At 43.4% G+C, this 23260-nt stretch overlaps 1 protein-coding gene across 4 annotated transcripts in view; it reads right to left on the reverse strand.

Annotated features, from left to right (window-relative positions):
• The window catches only part of SEZ6 (seizure related 6 homolog), a 951365-nt gene that overhangs the window by 398586 nt on the left and 529519 nt on the right, over positions 1-23260 (reverse strand). The gene's annotated exons all lie outside the window — the stretch shown is intronic.

Raw genomic sequence — 23260 nt, forward strand, 5'->3', positions numbered from 1 at the left:
CACAGCATTTTCAATGTCAGCCGCCGGCCAATCAGAGGCCAGCAGCTGACATCTGCATATGGCAATGACGTCATACTCGCTGCGCCGACACGCAGATATCAGCTGCTGGCCTCTGATTGGCCGGCGGCTGGCATTGGAAATGCAGTGCTGGGAAACAGTCTCTGTGCGGCAATGCAGCGCTGCTGTCGGCGGCTCCTCATGGACCAGGTCGGGATCGTCAAGGGGTCTGTGCCTGCGGGCCGCATAAAGCAGCCTCAGGGGCCGCATGCGGCCCGCGGGCCGCGTGTTTGAGACCCCTGGCTTAGAAGGATTCAGCTAGTCAATTTTTAAACTTGTGATGTCATAGACCTAATGGAAAAGAAAAGAATTAGTTGGGTAGAAAGGTAAAATGAGCGATTGTAAGTACACAGTGCTGTATAATATGATGACTGCAATATATTAAGGGGATAAAAAATTGATGGGAGGAGCAGGAGTGCTTCTTTAAGAATATCAATTGCTCGTCTTCGAGTGAAGGAGCCCACTTAGGAAAGTCCTTTCAAATAAGCATTATTTGCTCCAGAAAACCACCGTACTAGCGGAAGAAGCTTTTATCTATCTATATAATATATTTTAAGAATTACGTATTCACCTTATATGCCTTCTACCCAGGAGACTTGCAGTATAAGCAGAACCCTGCCATGGGGACTCTTTCTCCAGCCTGTATTTCCTATTCCATTACTTCAGTCTACCGTATCTAACAGCCATACAGAATATTACTGCTCTTGTTTTAATATAATCACTTAAGTGCAATGGGAATACTCTGTTTAAAATTGACGCAGAGTGAAACCACTCCAAACAAACAATTTCAGTTTTGCATTGTGTAATTTTGAAAATCAATGATCTGCTATGTAAATCTAGTCATTGGAAGAAGAGAGGAGATTTCTTTGGGGGCATTGCTGTATTCCACGATGTGTACAGACGATGCACAATCGATAATGATGAAGTGCAATAATGTAGTAGAACACAGGTGTAGAATTACAAACTGCTGCCATAATGTAACAAGCAGCTTTCACACAAAAACCTTAAGTACAGATACAAATGACCAAATAACAGTTTATAGGATGTAGTAAGCTACTTACAGATAATCCCATATGGAAATATGCTCATTAATTGCAACCATAGGAGCGATGTAGGATTTATCCTGGTATGCTTATTTTCATTATTAAATCAATCAGCTTTTTTAATATCATTTTCTATGATACATATACGTGAAGCATAAAATTGTAACATTAGTACTAACATCCAGATCAGTCCACAATTTAGAACATTGGTTATTAGCACCGAAATTATGTGACTCTAACCCTACTTTCTTACAGATGGGGGATTTTTTAAAAATTTTTGATTTCCACAATTATTATTAAGGAGTCTTATTACATACAGTACAGACCAAAAGTTTAGACACACCTCATTTAAAGATTTTTCTGTATTTTCATGACTATGAAAACTGTACATTCACACTGAAGGCATCAAAACTATGAATTAACGGATGGACTCTACATGCCTGGTTTCCACCGTGAAGCATGGAGGAGGAGGTGTGATGGTGTGGGGGTGCTTTGCTGGTGACACTGTTGGGGATTTATTCAAAATTGAAGGCATACTGAACCAGCATGGCTACCACAGCATCTTGCAGCGGCATGCTATTCCATCCGGTTTGCGTTTAGTTGGACCATCATTTATTTTTCAACAGGACAATGACCCCAAACACACCTCCAGGCTGTGTAAGGGCTATTTGACCAAGAGGGAGAGTGATGGGGTGCTACTCCAGATGACCTGGCCTCCACAGTCACCAGACCTGAACCCAATCGAGATGGTTTGGGGTGAGCTGGACCGCAGAGTGAAGGCAAAAGGGCCAACAAGTGCTAAGCATCTCTGGGAACTCCTTCAAGATTGTTGGAAGACCATTTCCAGTGACTACCTCTTGAAGCTCATCAAGAGAATGCCAAGAGTGTGCAAAGCAGTCATCAAAGCAAAAGGTGGCTACTTTGAAGAACCTAGAATATAAGACATATTTTCAGTTGTTTCACACTTTTTTGTTAAGTATATAATTCCACATGTGTTAATTCATAGTTTTGATGCCTTCAGTGTGAATGTACAATTTTCAAAGTCATGTAAATACAGAAAAATCTTTAAATGAGAAGGTATGTCCAAACTTTTGGTCTGTACTGTACATATAATACAACAAAATACTGAAAGGGAACCTGTTTTTTGCTATATAATCCAACAGCAGCATGATAGGGGCTGAGAGCCTGATTCCAGCTATGTGTCACTTATTGGGCTGTGTGTCATAGTTTCAATAAAATCATCATTTAATCAGCAGGAGATTATCACTAGAGGACTAGGTGTCTTGTGCCATGTAGTCATCTTGCTCTGTGTAGCCCCACTCACACTACTGATTAGCAGCTTTCTGCCTGTGCACAGTGTACACAGAATGCTGCCAATCAGTGGTGTGGGCCGGGTTATATGGGACTCAGCATTCAGAGAACTGGTAGATCTGCAGCAGATAAAACGGATTTTATGAAAATGACAGCATGCAGATTCATAAGTGTTATACAGCTGGAATCAGGATCTCTTTCCCTACTTCATGCTGCTATCATTGGAAAATCCTGGTGACAGCTTCCTTCGCAATACAGCTTTATCCTCTCAAATGAAATATGAGTTAAAATATGGCTCCAGACCTGTAAACATGACTGTTAGTGAAACTTAGGCCCCATTCACATCTGTTTCTTTTTTATCTAGATTTAGCATATACATTAATAAAAAGCTTTGCCATATACTATAAACCTGGTTTGTCACAGATTTCCAAATGTTGCATCTGAAAACCAATAGACTATAATGGCATCTGTTTAATGGATACAATATGGCCTGTTTATGAGCTGCTTTTCATGATACAATGGTAATAGCCTATGGGTGATGGATGCCACTTCGTAGCAGTCCTCATAGACATACATCACACATTGGCTATTATGGCATCTGCTTAATGGATACATCATGGAAAGCTCATGAAAAGCTCATGATGAATGCATTTTCTGGATGCCTGTGACTGATGCTATACAATGGCATCTATCACCCCTACCTTATTAAAAAAAAAAAAAGAGAAAAACATTTTTACTGGACCCCAGTGGTATAGAATAATAAAGTCTATACTTATTTTTGCTGTATGCTGACATATTCCACCAAGACAGAGGCCAAAAAAACATTTCTGGTATGATAACAGCTTATCACCGGAGGTTTCTGGTCTTGGACCTATGGCAATTAGCTGATTGTCGGTCCATCTACAATCTGAAAAGGTTTCATGAAACAACCTCTTAAAAAGAAACTTGTCATTTTGAAAATTGCTTTTGATTTGCATGTTTTGGAGCAGCTCCCTGACGAAGGCAGGATCGAAACGCGCGTTGGGGTGGACGCGCTGACAGTGGAGCTCCCAGTGTTCTCTTTCCCCCTTGTTCACCAGGTTTCAAAAATTCTTTTGGATAATCAGTATATTTGTCTCATTAGTCAAATGACCTTACCTGTGTGGGTTGCTTACTCAGACTTATAATTATGTCGTACAAATTTGTAATATTTATATGACTGATTTGTCTTTGTGAATATATAATTGAATGTCTGATAGGGGTAAATATATATAATATACATATGTACAGCTATTGATCTATGATATAGGAGAAATGCAGATATACTATATACCATGTTATCCTATTGTAATGTACTATAGCTCCACTGTTGTGCGTCCCATGCGCATACAGCTACCTGCACGTTTGCCCTTTCCCCCCATTGTTTCCTGTTAATTAGTGTTAATAAAGATTTTTCTATGACTTGTACAATCCTGTGGCCCTTTGATCATCTTTTCGTTTTGCTGTGGTTTCCTTCATGTCTATGACGATTGTTATGTAGAGTCCAATAATGGGTGGCTAATACATTTCCTAATATATTTAGTTCATATCTATATAGACGTACTATATTGCTATCGTTCCTATGAATTACTTTTACGATGTTTTGGAGCAGGAGGTGTTGATCAAAGTTATGTGGTGGGAAAGATAAAATCTAACTTTGATTTTGTTTTATATAAATCCCTGGTACTTGTACTCATGAGTCCAGTGGGTGGTGCTACTCAATGATTGACAGCCTTCTCTATAGGACTGTGCATGTAAAGACAGCTGTCAATCACTAAGTAGGACCGGCCATTGGACACATGAAGACACCAGGGATTTCAATGAAAAAATTACAATTCATACTGAATCTTTTCCAACAAACCTATACATCACTTTTCTCAGCTTCTCCTTCTCTTTACCGTGCTGTCCAAATGGAAGAACAGTTACAGAGATCCTCTCACTGTTTTAGTCCCATCCTGACCTCCATTACACAGACTATCTGGATGGGTACTGTGTGTTGCTATATTTCACCTATGGTGCGCGGCTGAGAAATTAAACACTTACTGACGAGTTTCTCCAGCAAAGTGACACTTTGTGATCAGCTTACTGTAAAGACAGCAAAACATAATGGCGATCATTCTCTGCTCATTCTTCTTGACCTCTCTGCAGCCTTCGACACCGTTGACCACCACCTCCTACTCTCTATGCTCCACTCAATCGGCATAAAGGACACTGCTCCCTCCTGGTTCTCCTCCTACCTATCTGACCGCTCTTTCAGTGTATCATTCGCTGGCTCCACTTCTTCCCCTCTTCCTCTCACTATTGGGGTTCCTCAGGGTTCAGTCCTTGGCCCTCTTCTCTTCTCTCTCTACACAGCCCCAATTGGACAGACCATCAGCAAATTTGGCTTTCAGTACCATCTTTATGCTGATGAGACTCAACTATACACCTCATCCCCTGACCTTACCCCCGCTGTACTACAGAACACCAGTGACTGTGTAACATACCTGGCGGTGTCCTTGCATGGTGGTCCATCTCCCACTGTGCAAGAGAGCGCACTTGATCTCCTGTCCAGAGTGTCTCTCTGGCTTCCCTCCATGCTGTCTGTTTGTGTCTGTCTCTGCTGCTTAAGGGCGGCGCCCGATCACTTCCTGCTTTTTGTACCTGCTGTGGGTCACACCCCTTGTGCGTCCTCAGCCTATTGCTGTCTGACACTTGGTATATAGCTCAGCAGCTCCCTTCTATCCCTGCCTGAGCATAGTGTTTTCCTTCAGTGTGTGCTTGCACTCTGAAGGTGCCAGGTCCCGTCTTTGTTTCCTTGTCTGCCTTTCCTGGAGGCTGTATTTCCAGGCCTGTCTGAACTTAGTCCTGTATGTCTCCTGCTTTGCGGTATTAGTTCCCGTGTCTGAACTAAGTCCTGTATGTCTCCTGCTTTTCGGTATTAGTTCCCGTGTCTGAACTGAGTCCTGTATGTCTCCTGCTTTTTGTATCAGTTCCCGTGTCTGAACGGAGTCCTGTATGTCTCCTGCTTTGCGGTATTAGTTCCCGTGTCTGGACTGAGTCCTTTCTGTGTTCTCTTGTCTGTCCTGTCTGAACACGCTCCTAGCCTGTTCCTCCCGCCTTCTAGGGGCCGATTACCTAGACCTGTTCCTGTATCTTGTCTGTCCTGTCTGAACACGCTCCTAGCCTGTTCCTCCCGCCTTCTAGGGGCCGATTACCTAGACCCACTCCTGTATCTTGTCTGTCCTGTCTGAACACGCTCCTTGCCTGTTCGTCCCGCCTCTCTGGGGGCAGTATTCCCAGACCTGCTCCTGTATCCCGCTGCAGTGTCGGTCTCCTCCGTACACTCAGTTCCAGTCTGAACTCTCTCCTATCCTTTACCTGTTTTGCCTCTATGTCCGTTCCCTTCCTTTTTCTGCAGAGTCTGAACTCGTACCTAACTCCTGCCTGTTGTCTCTGTACTCCCGTTTGTGAGTTTGTGGTCCACTCGCTACTTCACTGCAAGTACCCTGTGGGTGTCTGGCTCTGTCTTTCCCTTCCTGTCTGTTCTGTGTGAACAGAGTCCTGTCCTGCCCTGCTTCTGCCCGCTGCTCCGGCAGTCCTGTCCTGCCCTGCTTCTGCCCGCTGCTCCGGCAGTCCTGTCCTGCCCTGCTCAGCCTTGTCTGCACTCTAGCTGTGCTTGCCTGTAACCCTCTGCCTGTATTGTTCCTGAGTCCCGGTGTGTACTGGGTCCTATCCCGCCTGTGTTCCTACCTGCTAGTGCCTCCCTGTCTGCACTCTAGCTGTGCTTGCCTTTACCCCCCTGCCTGCATACCCGCCTGCCTGCATACCAGTCGTGCCTGCCTATACCCACCAGTCTGTGTGCCAGCCTACCAGCCTGTTCCTGTATTCCCCTGTGTGGGTCAACAGCCGTGTCCGGGGTCTGTCCTGGAGTAGCACCTGGTCCCTCTGCTCGGTTCCTCCTTGGTGCACTGGCGTCGTATGCCGTCGTGCGACCCTGGTCGGATCGGGTGAATACTTAGTCACGCCCCTCCAGGCATTCACTCTCCGGCGCGGTCCAGTGGAATCACTATCAATCACCCGCACACGCCGCTTAGCCCGGGCGTGTGCACAACAGCATGCTCAGGCCATGGTTCCCGTTGAGCCCCACGGCCTTCGCTCTCTGAGAAGTTTTCCAGCGAATACATGCATTAAAATAAATAAATAATTTTTTTTCTCCTTTAGCTGAGTTCCAGGCGAATTACGCACCCGTCCAGATGGATCTATCAGCTCTCGTTCCTGCGGATCCGCCACGTTACTATGGGGATCCAAGACAGTGTCGTGCTTTTGTGGAGCAATGCATGCTACACTTTAAGGCCTACCCTCTCTATTTTCCTTCCGATTGGGCTAAAGTGGCCTTTATGATTGACTACCTAGCGGGTGATGCCTTGAAATGGGTCACCCCCCTATGGGAAGCATGGGATCCTGTCATCCTTGACCTGCAGGCCTTCCTGGTGGCCTTTCGTATGGTCTTCGAGGACCCTAACTCTGAAGTCCCTGCTGAAGCTTCACTTCCCAATATCCCGGAGCAGCCCCGACAGGTAATGTGTGTGGGTAGCGCAATAGTCCTCCAGCCCAATGAGACTACTGCCCACCCAGAATCCTCACAGGGTGACTACGCTTTCCGGAATACTTCTCTCAACCTCAAGAGGCAGTCCAGACGTGCTAGACTTAGAGGCAAGCCGTCACGCCAGGGCCTGTCCTCCCTGAGACCTCCTGACCCCAACCTTGAAGTCCCTACTGAAGCTTCATCTCCCTGTATCCCGGAGAAACCCCAATGGGTAGTGTGCGTGGGTAGTGCACCAGTTCTCCTGCCCGAAGAGACTTCTGCCCATCCAGACTCCACACAGGAGAACTTCCTGCACCCGGCATCAGATGCTTCTCTCTCTTTAACCGGTGTGCATGTCCAAGGATGCTCCAAAGCTGTGGTTACCTCTGAGTCTGTGCACCTCTACTACCTGGCGGAGGATCCCCTGTTGCCTCCTGAATCCTCCGGGATACCACTCTATGACAAATGGAGAGAGACTTCTCTACACCCGGTACTCAATACTTTGTCCGCTTCGTCCTGTGAGCCTGACAATGGGTACCCCAAAGTGGTAGTTACCTCCGAGTCTCTACACCCCTCCGACCAGGCGGAGGATCTCCAGTTGTCTCCTGAACCCTTCGGGGTGCTACCTGGTAGCGAAAGGACAGAGACTCTCCTATACTCTGTACCTGATACCTCGCTCGCTTCGTCCAGTGAGTCCAACCTAGTGTACTCCGAAGCAGAGGTTACTCCTGAGTCTCTACACCCCTCCGACCAGGCGGAGGACCTCCAGTTGTGTTCAGAATCCTTCGGGGTGCCACCTGGTGGTGAATGGACAGAGACTTTCCTATATCCTGTACCTGATACCTCGCTCGCTTCGTCCAGTGAGTCCAACCTAGTGTACTCCGAAGCAGAGGTTACTCCCGAGTCTCTACACCCCTCCGACCAGGCGGAGGACCTCCAGTTGTGTTCAGAACCCTTCGGGGTGCCACCTGGTGGTGAATGGACAGAGACTTTCCTATACTCGGTACCCGATACCTCGCCTGCTTCCTCCAGTGAGTCCGACCTAGTGTACTCTGAAGCAGTTGTTTTCTCTGAGCCTCTGCACTCTTCTGACCCGGCGGAGGACCTCCAGTTGTTTCCTGAATCCTCCGGGGTACCACCAGATAACAAAGAGACAGTGACTTTTCCTCATTATGTACCTGATAACCCGTCTATTTTTTCCTGTGAGCTTGACAAGATGTACCTCGAAGCAGAGATTACCCTCAAGTCTCTGTCCCCCTCCAACCCAGTGAATGACTGGTCCTCGAATTCCCTGCGGAAGATTCTGGCAGGCCTGAAGAAGAGGGGGCGTAAGGGGGGAGGTACTGTAACATACCTGGCGGTGTCCTTGCATGGTGGTCCATCTCCCACTGTGCAAGAGAGCGCACTTGATCTCCTGTCCAGAGTGTCTCTCTGGCTTCCCTCCATGCTGTCTGTTTGTGTCTGTCTCTGCTGCTTAAGGGCGGCGCCCGATCACTTCCTGCTTTTTGTACCTGCTGTGGGTCACACCCCTTGTGCGTCCTCAGCCTATTGCTGTCTGACACTTGGTATATAGCTCAGCAGCTCCCTTCTATCCCTGCCTGAGCATAGTGTTTTCCTTCAGTGTGTGCTTGCACTCTGAAGGTGCCAGGTCCCGTCTTTGTTTCCTTGTCTGCCTTTCCTGGAGGCTGTATTTCCAGGCCTGTCTGAACTTAGTCCTGTATGTCTCCTGCTTTGCGGTATTAGTTCCCGTGTCTGAACTAAGTCCTGTATGTCTCCTGCTTTTCGGTATTAGTTCCCGTGTCTGAACTGAGTCCTGTATGTCTCCTGCTTTTTGTATCAGTTCCCGTGTCTGAACGGAGTCCTGTATGTCTCCTGCTTTGCGGTATTAGTTCCCGTGTCTGGACTGAGTCCTTTCTGTGTTCTCTTGTCTGTCCTGTCTGAACACGCTCCTAGCCTGTTCCTCCCGCCTTCTAGGGGCCGATTACCTAGACCTGTTCCTGTATCTTGTCTGTCCTGTCTGAACACGCTCCTAGCCTGTTCCTCCCGCCTTCTAGGGGCCGATTACCTAGACCCACTCCTGTATCTTGTCTGTCCTGTCTGAACACGCTCCTTGCCTGTTCGTCCCGCCTCTCTGGGGGCAGTATTCCCAGACCTGCTCCTGTATCCCGCTGCAGTGTCGGTCTCCTCCGTACACTCAGTTCCAGTCTGAACTCTCTCCTATCCTTTACCTGTTTTGCCTCTATGTCCGTTCCCTTCCTTTTTCTGCAGAGTCTGAACTCGTACCTAACTCCTGCCTGTTGTCTCTGTACTCCCGTTTGTGAGTTTGTGGTCCACTCGCTACTTCACTGCAAGTACCCTGTGGGTGTCTGGCTCTGTCTTTCCCTTCCTGTCTGTTCTGTGTGAACAGAGTCCTGTCCTGCCCTGCTTCTGCCCGCTGCTCCGGCAGTCCTGTCCTGCCCTGCTTCTGCCCGCTGCTCCGGCAGTCCTGTCCTGCCCTGCTCAGCCTTGTCTGCACTCTAGCTGTGCTTGCCTGTAACCCTCTGCCTGTATTGTTCCTGAGTCCCGGTGTGTACTGGGTCCTATCCCGCCTGTGTTCCTACCTGCTAGTGCCTCCCTGTCTGCACTCTAGCTGTGCTTGCCTTTACCCCCCTGCCTGCATACCCGCCTGCCTGCATACCAGTCGTGCCTGCCTATACCCACCAGTCTGTGTGCCAGCCTACCAGCCTGTTCCTGTATTCCCCTGTGTGGGTCAACAGCCGTGTCCGGGGTCTGTCCTGGAGTAGCACCTGGTCCCTCTGCTCGGTTCCTCCTTGGTGCACTGGCGTCGTATGCCGTCGTGCGACCCTGGTCGGATCGGGTGAATACTTAGTCACGCCCCTCCAGGCATTCACTCTCCGGCGCGGTCCAGTGGAATCACTACCAATCCCACGCACACGCCGCTTAGCCCGGGCGTGTGCATAACAGACTGTCTGGCCGCAGTTTCTAACATCATGTCTGCTCTCTACCTGAAACTCAACCTTTCCAAAACTGAACTTCTTCTACTCCCGCCGTCTCCTCACCTCTCTAAATCTGACATCTCTCTCTCCGTGTGTGGCACCACAATAATGCCGACCCAGCAGGCGCATTGTCTGGGCGTTGTGTTTGACACCAATCTCTCCTTCACCTTCCACATACAATCTCTTGCCCGCTCTTGTCGCTTGCACCTGAAGAACATCTCTAGAATCCGCCCCTTTCTCACCTTGGAAACAACAAAAACCCTCACTGTTGCCCTGATCCACTCCCGCCTTGACTACTGTAACTCTCTATTAATTGGCCTCCCCCTCACTCGACTTTCCCCCCTCCAGTCCATCCTTAATGCTGCAGCCAGGGTCATCTATTTGACTAACCGTTACTCAGACTCCACCGCTCTGTGCCAGTCATTGCACTGGCTGCCCATGAATTATAGCATCCAATTTAAATTGCTTGTTCTCACCCACAAAGTCCTCCACAATGTGGCACCCCCCTACATCTCTTTCCTCATTTCTGTTTATCGGCCTACCCGTTCTCTACGCTCCGCAAGCGACTTTCGACTAACAGACGCACTAATCCGTACCTCCCACTCTCGGCTTCAAGACGTCTCCCGAGCTGCACCTATTCTTTGGAATGCTCTACCCCAAGAAATTAGGATGAACCACAATTTACACAGTTTTAGGCGCTCCCTAAAAACACACCTGTTTAAAGCAGCCTATCACCTTCCCTAATCGAAGTCCTTTTATATTCTTATAGCCCATCCCTTATTTCTCCAAACATAAGTCTCCACCGAACCCAAACGCACTACAGATATTGGCTGGTGATGAGCTCATGCAGCCTTTATCTACCCCTCATCCCCTCAAGATGGCTGGACCATCCTTGTAAATAAGCCATTGTACTTTGTGTCACCCCCACCTCATTGTAGATTGTAAGCTCTTACGAGCAGGGTCGCCATTATTTTTTCTGTAATTATTGTATTATCTTTAGCTATGTTACTTATGACTGTTGTATATGAACCTGTGAATTGTAAAGCGCTGCGGAATATGTTGGCGCTATATAAATAAAGACTATTATTATTATTATTATTATTATTAAACAGATCCGTCTAAGGGTATGTGAGCATGACGTCTATTCTAACCATAAGATTGTTGCAAAAAATGAACATAATGCACAGCAATGTAAAAACGACATTGTTGTGCGCATCTCCAGTCTTTTGTTACTTCTTTTAACTGCTTCAGGGTTTGGAAACTGTGCCCGCTCTCTACAATTGAAAGTTTAGGGAAAAGACATTGGAGATGGAGTCACGGCAAAATCATTTCAGGAAAAAGACCGCAAAATCATTTCAGGAAAATGACTGCAAAATCTTGGTGACATTGACAAGATTGGACCAACTCTTTTATAAAAACTCCAGGATATGGAAAAACAATACTATTCTTTTTAGAATCCATACAAAAATGTGTTAATAAAACATAATTGTAATTCCAGTTGATGTGATACTAGAAAATCAATTCTGACTCTGCTTTTGCTAGTGTTAGACTTTTAGAAAACCTGGCAACGGTTAAGGATTATTCAGAATTATTCTACAAAATCAGCAAATGCTAAAGTAAAATCTGTTGCTAAAGCTGACCAAGCAATTGCTCAGAGAATGTTTTAAGGATTGTAAATCCTTAAAAATTGTGCACCTGTACACTGTGAGCAGTATGAAAAAACAGAGTACAGGCAGAACAGAGAAAGCCTTCACTAAACAACTGCAATTACAATTCTGCAAAGTGCTCATGTTGATGCAACCTAATTGCTATAATATTTGAGAGTTTCTGCAGTTTTTTGAGACAGCACTGGTTGAAAAACTAAAAATAATACATAAATATTGTAGTTTTACAGAACTTGGAATATGCTCAAAAATTACTTCAAAGGCTATGTACACATTTACAGTTTCTTAAATTATTTTAATGTCTCTAGTTTGAAAAATGAAAACTTTGTAAATTCTATTTCTTAAAAATATGTCTTAACATTTTGTTCTTGCAGCTCCTATGCAGACTTATATGTCTTCATGGCTACAGACAAAGAGACCCTTTGTAGACTGATTCTGTAGTCATACTGCCTTCCGTCTATCCTCTACATCTTCCTAACATTTGATATTAGCTAGAAATAAGAGACCGATGAAAGAGAAAATAGCTGCGGGATCAGACTACAGAGGTGTAGTCTGTTACCATGGAGATGAACACACAGTAAATACAGTATATATACATATATATAGTGGGGAAAATAAATATTTGATACACTGCTGAGTTTGCAAGTTTTCACACCTACAATGAGTGAAGAGGTCTGTAATTTTTATCGTAGGTACACTTCAACTGTGAGAGACAGAATCTAAAAATGAAAAACAGAATATCACATTGTATAATTTTTAAATAATTAAATTGCATTTTATTGCATGAAATAAGTATTTGATCATCTACCAATCAGCAAGATTGTTGTCTCTCACAGACCTGTTAGTTTTTCTTTAAGAAGCCCTCTCACTCTGCACTCATTACCTGTATTAATTGCATCTGTTTGAACTCGTTACCTGTATATAAGACATCTGTTCACACACTCAATCAATCACACTCCAACTTCTCCACCATGACCAAAACCAAAGAGCTGTCTAAGGACACCAGGGACAAAATTCTAGACCTGCACAAGGCTGGGATGGGCTACAGGACATTAGGCAAGCAGCTTGGTGAGAAGGCAACAACTGTTGGCACAATTATTAGAAAATGAAAGAAACCCAAGATGACTGTCAATCTTCCTCCATGCAAGATCTTGCGTCGTGGAGTTAGGATGATTCTGAGAAAGGTCAGGAATCAGCCTAGAACTACATGGGAGGATCTGGTCAATGACTTGAAGAGAGCTGGGGCCACAGTCTCAAACATTACTGTTAGTAACACACTACGCCATCATCGATTAAAATCCTGCAGGGCACGCAAGGTCCCCCTGCTCATGCCAACACATGTCCAGGCCAGTTTAAAATTCGCCAGTGACCATCTGGATGATCCAGAGAAGCATCGGAGAAGGTCTCGTGGTCAGATGCGACCAAAATAGAACTTTTTGGTATCAACTACACTCCCTGTATTTGGAGGAAGAAGAATGATGAGTATAACCCCAAGGACACTGTCCCAACCGTGAAGCATGGTGGGGGAAACATCATTCTTTGGGGGTGCTTTTCTGCAAAGGGTATACAGACAACTGCACTGTATTAAAGGGAGGATGGATAGGGTCATGTACGGCAAGATTTTGGCTAATAACCTCCTTCCCTCAGTAAGAGCATTGAAGATGGGCTGGGTCTTCCAGCATGACAATGAACCGAAACACACAGCCAGTGCAACTAAGGAGCAGCTCCATAAGTAGCATTTCAAGGTCCTGGAGTGGCCTAGCCAGTCTCCAGACATGAATCCAATGGAAAATCTTTGGAGAGAGCTGAAAATCAATGCTGCCCAGAGTCAGCCCCGAAACCTGAAAGATCCCTGCTGCAGTGTGTGCAAACTTGGTCAAGAACTACAGGAAATGTCTGACCTCTATAATTGCAAACACAGGTTTCTGTACCAAATATTAAGTTCTGATTTTCTATTGTATGAAATACTTATTTCATGTATTAAAATGCTAATTAATTATGGAAAAATCATGCAATGTGATTTTCTGTCTCTCACAGTTGAAGTGTACCTACGATAAAAATTACAGAGCTCTCCATACTTTGTAGGTAAGAAAACTTGCAAAATTGTCAGTGTATCAAATACTTATTTTCCCCACTGTATATGTATATACATATATATACACATGTATATAACTCTTTTTATAGTACAAGCATTTGTACAATAAAAAAGTTAATCTCCCATTCACTTGAACTGCAGCAGATAACAGCGGATCAGTGGGGCTTCCAGGTGCCAGACCCCCACTGATCTCACATTGATGACCTATTCTCTATCAACCCAATTAATGACTTTTTCTAAAAATTCAACAATTTCCGTTAATTCATATAACTGTTTTTGTCACGTCTAATGCACAAGGAGACAATTGCTGTCTACATGGTTAGACATAGGGGAGGGGGCAGTAATTGGTTCTCCTTTGAAGGGAGAAATTGAGTCAAAGCAACTTAATAAAAGTTAATGTGCTGTGTTACTAACCTGAGAACATTATAAATGAGTTAATTGAATGTTCCCAATGTTGCCATCCTCCCTTCCCCATTAAAGCTGTTTTTCTAATATGTTTCATACAACCATGGGTCATGTACCTTGCTTTGTCCGATTGTGATGACATCTACTGTACCTTGGACCGAGTGCCTTGTCAATGTGAGCTCTGGCAGACATCTTTTAAATCATCAGAACTGTATAATGATATTGATCAAACAGCTTAATTATGAAGTTCAATAATACGTAACAGTAAAATATATAGTAAATTGTACTACTGTAGCCTTGCAGCGCTAAGGTCATGTATTCAAATCCCACCAAGGACAACATCTGCAAGGAGTTTGTATGTTCTCCCCGTTTTTGTGTGGGTTTCCTCTGGGTTCTCCGGTTTCCTCCCACATTCCAAAGACATAGTGATAGGGAATCTAGATTGTGAGCCCCAATGGGGACAGTGATGATAATGTCTGTAAAGTGCTGTGGAATTAATGGCGCTATATAAGTGAGTAAAATAAATAAATAAATACCAATTACTCTTATATTACATTGTTCATGTTGTTAAGAAATAGGTTCAGTTCAGTCCGACACTCATCCCAAAACAGTATTGTTTTTTCCATCTTATTAGCATTCAACAATACAAAAAAGAAACTTTGGAGACTGCGATGCATTTTGAATCCTTGCTCCTCGGTTCTAAGTCATAATTTACATTGTCCAAATAATGTAGTGAAATTTGATTTGTACTGCATTCTATTAAGCTTTCACTAATTAAAGAGTTACTCCACACCTTTTTATATTGATGACCCATCATGAGGATTGGTCATTGATTACAGATCGGTGGGGGGCTAACACCCAGCACCTACACTGACCAACTGTTCCCTGTGACGACTGTTGGCAGTTGCAAAGCAGAACAACACAGCTCTATCAATTGTGTAGTTGCAGCAGCTGGGTGCTGCAGATTCACTTCTATTCATTTGAATAGGGTGGATGTGTCACCGCCACTACACAATGGATGGAGGTCTACTGTTCAGCTTCGCAACTGGTAACATCCGGCTGCCGCTGGCACAGAGTACAGCTGTCTGGTAGGGGTGTCGAGTGTTGGACCCACACTGATCTGGTATTGATGACCTATTCTTAGAAATCACTCTTAAAAAAACTGTTTATTTACTTTAAAAAGCATTGTGGGAGGAAATTCTTCTAGCTTAAAGAGATATTCTCAAGTTATTAAATTGCTGTAATTAGTTAAACAGCATGACAATAAGCAACTTTGCAGTTGACTTGCTCTTTTTATCTGCTGTCATTCTCCTGCAATGAGAGCTTTTGTCTTTCATAGTATACAGCTGGTTTAAACACAAACAGCAAAGTCACACTAAGAAGAATTAAAATTCCCCCCAAAATTCAAGAAAAAAACACAGCAAAAAAGGGCAGCAGTGTTTACCTGCCCAGATCTTCAAAACTCAATGCACTACCAGGATGCAGCAAACCCACATAAAGATGGCGGCTACACAGGTGCAAAATACTGATGAGACAACCACTCACAACCTACCAAGTAAGGAAACTGCAGGGCTATGAGTTGCTCAAGAGACAACTTGAAAATACCCCATTAAGACGCACCAAAAGTTTGAATCAACTTTGACCATGGTTAAGAAGGTATATTACATAAATACTTTACATTACATTATGATAAAAAGTGAATTTAAAAAATTACTCTTGAACAAGCTAGAATTTAAGAAACTAAGCATTCTCTATTTTGTTTAATTTAGTCATGATTAAATTACCCCAAGACCCCATTTCTGCTGGTTCTTTGTATTGTCAGTTTGATCAAACCCATTCATTTTATGTAATACAAATTCACACTTACCTCCTGAATTATTTGTCAAATCCCTGACATTTGCACATGTTTCACTTCAAGCTAGTCTGGATGGCTTTACATGTCTGCAGATGTATAAATGAGGACTGTTGCTACGTCTTAGAGCTCACTGACCCATAGGAAGCTAATTTTTATATACAATAGATTTGACATTTCTTTGTCAGCCTCAAGTTTTAAAATATCCTTGTAATTCAGAATTCTTCAAATATGTTGGAGACCCTGTATTACGTGGATGTCAATGGTAGGCAGTGGCGGACACAATTAGTCAGGAGTCATGTTTGGCAAGGTCGGGTCAGTCAGGGTAAATTATTCTCCGACCATCCTATGAATAATAGTGTATTTCTAGCAATTTAATGAACAGTCAGTAGATCTAAATTCTTCTGGCTCAAAGTTCAGCAGTGGCAGCAAAAAAATAGCGAGAAGTATTATGTAAATGTATGTTTATTTTTGCAAATCATTGGTATAATTTCGATTTCAATGGACAGAGATGCAGAAATTCAAAATGGATTTTTTTTTATTCTATTGTGCACAACAGTTCAGTGTGATAAAGTAACATTTACTCAGAAAGTACATTTTGCCCACTGCCATACTCTGTAATAGGACAATACAAAAGAACACTGCATGCTTCTCAATAACCTCCTCACGTCTCTACCAATTTCTATCCTTTCTGCTAAAAGGGATGAGTGGTCTCCATAGCAGCATTTTAAATACAGCAATATGCAGAAAGAGCAGTGAAGGTGTACTTCTAAATATCATCATTTCCTATATATGTGAGCCAGACAGACTGAGTGGCAGTCTATAATATACCAGGTTGCTTTTTTTTTTAATAAAAAATCTAGAAAAATATTAACATGTGCTGTGATTAGCTACAAGCTCAGTGATACAAACATGTGACAAATAAATGTTGTAATAAAGCAAACAAATCAATGTACCGCTAATTTAAAGAGAACCTGTCACATGAAAAAATACTATTAACCTGCAGATATGAGCTTAATCTGCAGGTTAATAGTGTTCTGAACCTGCCCAGTACCGGCACTTAGAGCCCCGCTGCCGGGAGGGAATGAACGTTATTCCTTCTGGCAGCGTTCGGGTCCCAGTCATAGGGGTGGTGCCTGCGCGGTTTCAGTTGCTGCTGTGTATATAGAGAGCAGCGGCTGTAATCGTGCCCCCCACACTGAGTGACAGCTTGCTCATCATTAGGGCCGGCTTTCAGTCAGTGCTGGGGGCGCAGTCACAACCGTCACTCTCTATACACAGAGCAGTGACTGAAACCGCACCGGCGCCGGCCCTATGACTGAAAGCTGACTGCTGCCGTGGGGAATAAAGTTTACTTCCTCCCAACAATGGGGCTCTAATTACAGGTGCTGGGCAAGTTCAGAACGTTATTAACCTGCAGATTAACCCCATATCCCCCATGTTAATAGGGTTTTTTCACGTGACAGGTTGCCTTTAAAACTTAAAGGGAACCTGTCGGTTGGATAACTGATGCTCTGCAGAGTCGGCTGTCAGTCAGTGCCGAAGCATGCTTACAGCCGCCGCCCTTAGTGCTTTGAGTGGTGACTGTAGCTGCACCACCACGCCTGCATGACTGAAAGCTGGTGGCTCCCGGGAGAAATAAAGTCCATTGCTACACTTTCAGTACAGTGGCTGTGCACGTTCCTAATGCTTTTAACTGGCAGATTAACCCTATATCTGGAGGTTAATAGCGGACCTGACAGGATCCCTTTAAAAGAAGTTGTATAGGTGCAATCAGCAGATAGAGACATGTGACACACTTAAAGAGGACTTGTCAGCTCTCCTTACTTGTCCATTCTAATAAAACCTTATATTTCCATAATATTACCAATGCTGGTGCATCTTTTTATAGAACATTAAATTGTCGTGTTCCTCTTATATTCCTTCTAGAAATTTATGAATAAATTGATGAATGATTGTTACCAGTTGGGGGGGTGTCCCTGCACAGTCTGACATTGTCCAATCAGTTTTGTCCGTGTTAGACAGTGTATTGATGGTTGGGTCTGTTCACATTCCCCTGTATATGTGGCCATATTGGGATTAGAAAGTCACACAATCATTGAGAAAGATTGCACTAAACAAAGGGAAGGCATTATACAAGTCAAGTCATTGGTACAGAACTTCTAATATAAGTGGTAAGTTTATTTAATGTTTCCACCACTTTTTGCCAAATTAAAGATAAAGCAGCCAACCCCTTTAGGAGATGTCTACTGTAGTAGGTATTTTGTGGAGTATAGTTAAAATATATATTGTCAGATATTACAATGAATATCATTTAATTAGATATTTTTTTAAAGTGAACCTGTCATGTTAAACATTGTGTCTGATTTGCCTGCAGCAATTTATAGAGTTAAGCAAATGAATACAGTGCCTACAAGTAGTATTCAACCCCCTGCAGATTTAGCTGGTTTGATAAGATGCAAATAAGTTAGAGCCTTCAAACTGCAAACGAGAGTAGGTTTTATGAACAGAAGCATAAATCTTACAAACCAAAAAGTTATGTTGCTCAGTTGAATTTTATTACATTTTAAACATAAAAGTGTGGGTCAATTATTATTCAACCCCTATGTTTAATATTTTGTGGAATAACCCTTGTTTGCAATTACAGCTAATAATCGTCTTTTATAAGACCTGATCAGGCCGGCACAGGTCAGTGGAGTTATCTTGGCCCACTCCTCCATGCAGATCTTCTCCAAGTTATCTAGGTTCTTTGGGTGTCTCATGTGGACTTTATTCTTGAGCTCCTTCCACAAGTTTTCAATTGGGTTAAGGTCAGGAGACTGACTAGGCCACTCCAACACCTTGACTTTTTCCCTATTGAACCAGGCCTTGGTTTTCTTGGCTGTGTGCTTTGGGTCGTTGTCTTGTTGGAAGATGAAATTACGACCCATCTTAAGATCCTTGATGGAGGAGCGGAGGTTCTTGGCCAAAATCTCCAGGTAGGCTGTGCTATCCATCTTCCCATGGATGCGGACCAGATGGCCAGGCCCCTTGGCAGAGAAACAGCCCCACAGCATGATGCTGCCACCACCATGCTTGACTGTAGGGATGGTATTCTTGGGGTCGTATGCAGTGCCATCCAGTCTCCAAACGTCACGTGTGTGGTTGGCACCAAAGATCTCGATCTTGGTCTCATCAGACCATAGAACCTTGAACCAGTCTGTCTCAGAGTCCTCCAAGTGATCATGAGCAAACTGTAGACGAGCCTTGACATGACGCTTTGAAAGTAAAGGTACCTTACGGGCTCGTCTGGAACGGAGACCATTGCGGTGGAGTACGTAACTTATGGTATTGACTGAAACCAATGTCCCCACTGCCATGAGATCTTCCCGGAGCTCCTTCCTTGTTGTCCTTGGGTTAGCCTTGACTCTTCGGACAAGCCTGGCCTCGGCACGGGAGGACACTTTCAAAGGCTGTCCTGGCCGTGGAAGGCTAACAGTAGTTCCATAAGCCTTCCACTTATGGATGATGCTCCCAACAGTGGAGACAGGTAGGCCCAACTCCTTGTAAAGGGTTTTGTACCCCTTGCCAGCCTTGTGACCCTCCACGATCTTGTCTCTGATGGCCTTGGAATGCTCCTTTGTCTTTCCCATGTTGACCATGTCTGAGTGCTGTTCACAAGTTTGGGGAGGGTCTTAAATAGTCAGAAAAGGCTGGGAAAAGAGATCTTTAATCCACACATGTGAAGCTCATTATTCTTGGTGCCTGAACTACTTCTTAATACTTTAGGGGGACCAAACAGAATTCTTGTGGTTTGAGGGGTTGAATAATAAATGACACTCTGAATTAACTTTTAACGTTTAAAAAAAAAAAAAAAAAGTAAAAACAAAAACAAAATTTGCTGCAGTGCATTTCCCACTTCCAGGCTGATCTACAGTACAAATGTCACAATGCCAAGTTAATTCCGCATGTGTCAACCAGCTAAATCTGCAGGGGGTTGAATACTACTTGTAGGCACTGTATATAGTCTTTGAAGAAATGGTTCAGAGTAACTTATATTTTATTCAACTGAATATCTGCTCTTTCATACTTAAGAGTCCAGTGGGCGGTCTTAGTGATTGACAGCTGTCTCTATATACACGCTAATGTGCAAAAGCTGTTAATCACTGAGTAGGACCACCCACTGGACTCCTAAGCATAGAATTAGCAGGGATAAAAAAGTTATATTGATTGTCCTTAATAAATCTATGTATCAGTTTATTCAGCTGCTCCTACTTTATAATATTTTCAAGTATACTGAACAACATTTTCAAGATTCCAGGTTGCCTTCAACCGTTCCTTTAAAGGGATTGTCCATTCTTAAGCTGCAAGTCTGCAGTCATTCTATGTGTCATTGCATGCTGTGAGGATTCTCTGGTATCGGCGCCGGGAGCGGGGGGCCATTTGACTGCAAGTAGGCGATTTGCATACTCCTGGTCACAATCCGACTAGACTGTATCTGGCCGCACTCATTACACTAGTATTGAGCGAGGCCAGATACAGTCTAGTTGGCATGTGACCACATGTATGCAAATCACATACTTGCAATCACACTTCCGCCAATTTTCGGCGCCAGAGAATCCTCACAGTGCTCATTGCGCGCAATGTGAGGAATCACAAGTCTGCAGTCACATTGTGTCATTGCAGACTTGTATCTTGAGACCAGACTCAAAGGCATTGTAACTATCTATTTGATGGTTTTCACAGAATTTTTTTTGTCTTGTACTACGTAACCAATAAGTCCTCACTATATAAATCTTTAGTATTTTCATAATGCAGAACATTTCATTTACCACTTTGAGACCACAAAGGGAACATATAATTTTATGTTTTATCATCATCTCACAGTAGATGTAGAAGTAGCTGTTCATTATTTACTAGTAATGAATATAGAGAACCTAACAATGGTATATGGTTATTGGTGCTTTCATATTATTACATAATGTATACAATATTATTTTTTTTACACTGTAAATACATCCATAGCTTTCCATATGTTAACGGAAAAAGATTGAATTGACTGTAATAGCAGGTAGGGTAATTTTGACCTTGAGGTAACAAGCCTCTAATTGCTATAATACAATGTGTTCCAATCTGTTTGCAAAATGCCTAGCTGTCTGTTTTGCTAATGCCAAGCTCTAATTAATCGGCAGGCTACGAACACCAGTTGTATGGAGGTGGGATGGCGTGTTAGAATGCTTGCCGAATTCTTTCACATGGTGATCCAGCGCGCTTTTTTATTATTGAACTGACAGAATGTCGACATGTGAACATAAGCCGTTAATTATAGACTTCCCATTGAAAATAGTCCCAATCCCTTTCAGTAATATGTGAAATCATTAATTAATGATAACCTTTTAAGTACATACATTTGAAAATACAGTTCAGTGGCTTGGTATAGAAGCCGCATACGTTACATGGAAATAAGAAATTTATAGCGGAACCCAATTGCCCCCACAATAAAGACTTGTACACTGTCCATTAAAAAAAAGCGGGTCTAACTCAGACCAATGGTATTCAACAGGGCAGTGCAGACGAAAGATTTTTTTTATGCGTCGGCATAAGTTGCACATATCATATGTTCACCTCTAAATCAGGATATAGGGTTAACGAGAACTAGAAAATATTACAATAGACCATAGTAACCACAGTATCATTCCATAGATTGTATCAGATCAAAGTTGGCCGAGGTTTGCCGAAAAGGTACGTTATTGCTTTGACTTGACGCTTTGTTGAATGATTTCCTGAAAATCACAGATTTTTTGCATTGAAAACTGTTATATGACTTATAAAGATATATTTTTAACTATGGGAAAATGGCCTTAAAGGGGGTATCCAGTAAAAAATATATACAGTATATATACTTACATATATAAGTGAATAATAAGTTATTATTAGATGACAAATTCTAAAAAATTGCCTGAAAATTTTAGTATCTGCTCTGGTCCAGGATCAATCCCAGCTTGTACTCAACATTTCCTGAATGTATTGGCATGTCATTAGTGTTTTGTGTGAAAGGACTGGCTGTCTGGCTCATTAAATTGCTAAGCCAGCCCCCTTCTCTGTAACAGCTGATGCAAAGATAGAAATGGCTGGATTACTTCTTAAAATAAGCCAGACAACCAGTCCACTTCAGACGCAGCACCAATGATGTGCCGACCCAGGAAACCTTGTCCCGTGTCAAGCACAAACTGAAAGTGACCCAGCCCCAGGACCTGCATAGGTATCTGCATACAATTAAATGATTTTTTTTCAAGTCCTTGAGAAAGCAACTTTATAACTTTCTCTGTATTAAAAATCTTTTCTGTTTTCAAGAACGGAAGGATTCCTAATTTCATAGTTTACAGCTTGTTGCCTACTGTAGCTTAATGGCCAACCAGCAGTCCCAACATGACTGGTTACTTAGACAAGGAGTGTGCCACACAAGCAGGCTCTATGGTTTACCACCTGCTCTAAGATTGACTAGATCACTGAATACGGCCAGATGTAGTCTAGAAAACTAGAAAGCAATACTAAAGGGAATCTGTCACCAGGTTTTTGCTACCTCCTCTGAGAGCAGCATAATGTAGGAAAAGAGACCCTAATTCCTAATTCTAACACAATCAGAGAATTTAGATGTAGTAGAGCTGAGAAAGCTGCCCCCGCCCACACCACAGCTTTCTGTGTACATTGCCTATTGACAGTGAGCTGCTTATCAGAAGAGGGGGGGTGTGGTCGGACCAGGGCACTGTGGTCCAGGCAGTGAAAATATCCTGGTGATAAAACCTTCATTGAATGGAAATAACAGAACACAGCCTAATAAATGACACATTGCTGAAATCTGTATCTCAGCCCCAACCTCATGCTGTCCTCAGATTACATAGCAAAAACCTGCTGATAGATTCCCTTTAAGACAATAGGCCATTGTGTACCTCAGCAGCCATAAAGGCATTAAGGTAATTTTTGGGTTAATATGGAATCTGACACAAAAATGTAACAAGAAACGTGTTGTCCCATAAAAGCATCGCCTCTAGAAAAAAATACCTCCATAATGCACAAAGACATCATACGATTATGTGTGTAGTGCCAAAGGTAGCCTTCTTTTCTGTTGCATATATCTTAATCATGAACTACAACATCATTCACCTCTCCAACTCTATATGGATTTAACTGGTTTGTCAAGTTTCACTAAATTGTGGGCTAAGTAATTAGGCTGCATTCACACATTGCGGTCGTATTGCTATTTTTGCTACGG

Source organism: Phyllobates terribilis, unplaced genomic scaffold, assembly GCF_046119375.1.
Source record: "Phyllobates terribilis strain yellow unplaced genomic scaffold, ASM4611937v1 Scaffold_2__4_contigs__length_985480577, whole genome shotgun sequence".
Taxonomy (NCBI): Eukaryota; Metazoa; Chordata; class Amphibia; order Anura; family Dendrobatidae; genus Phyllobates; species Phyllobates terribilis.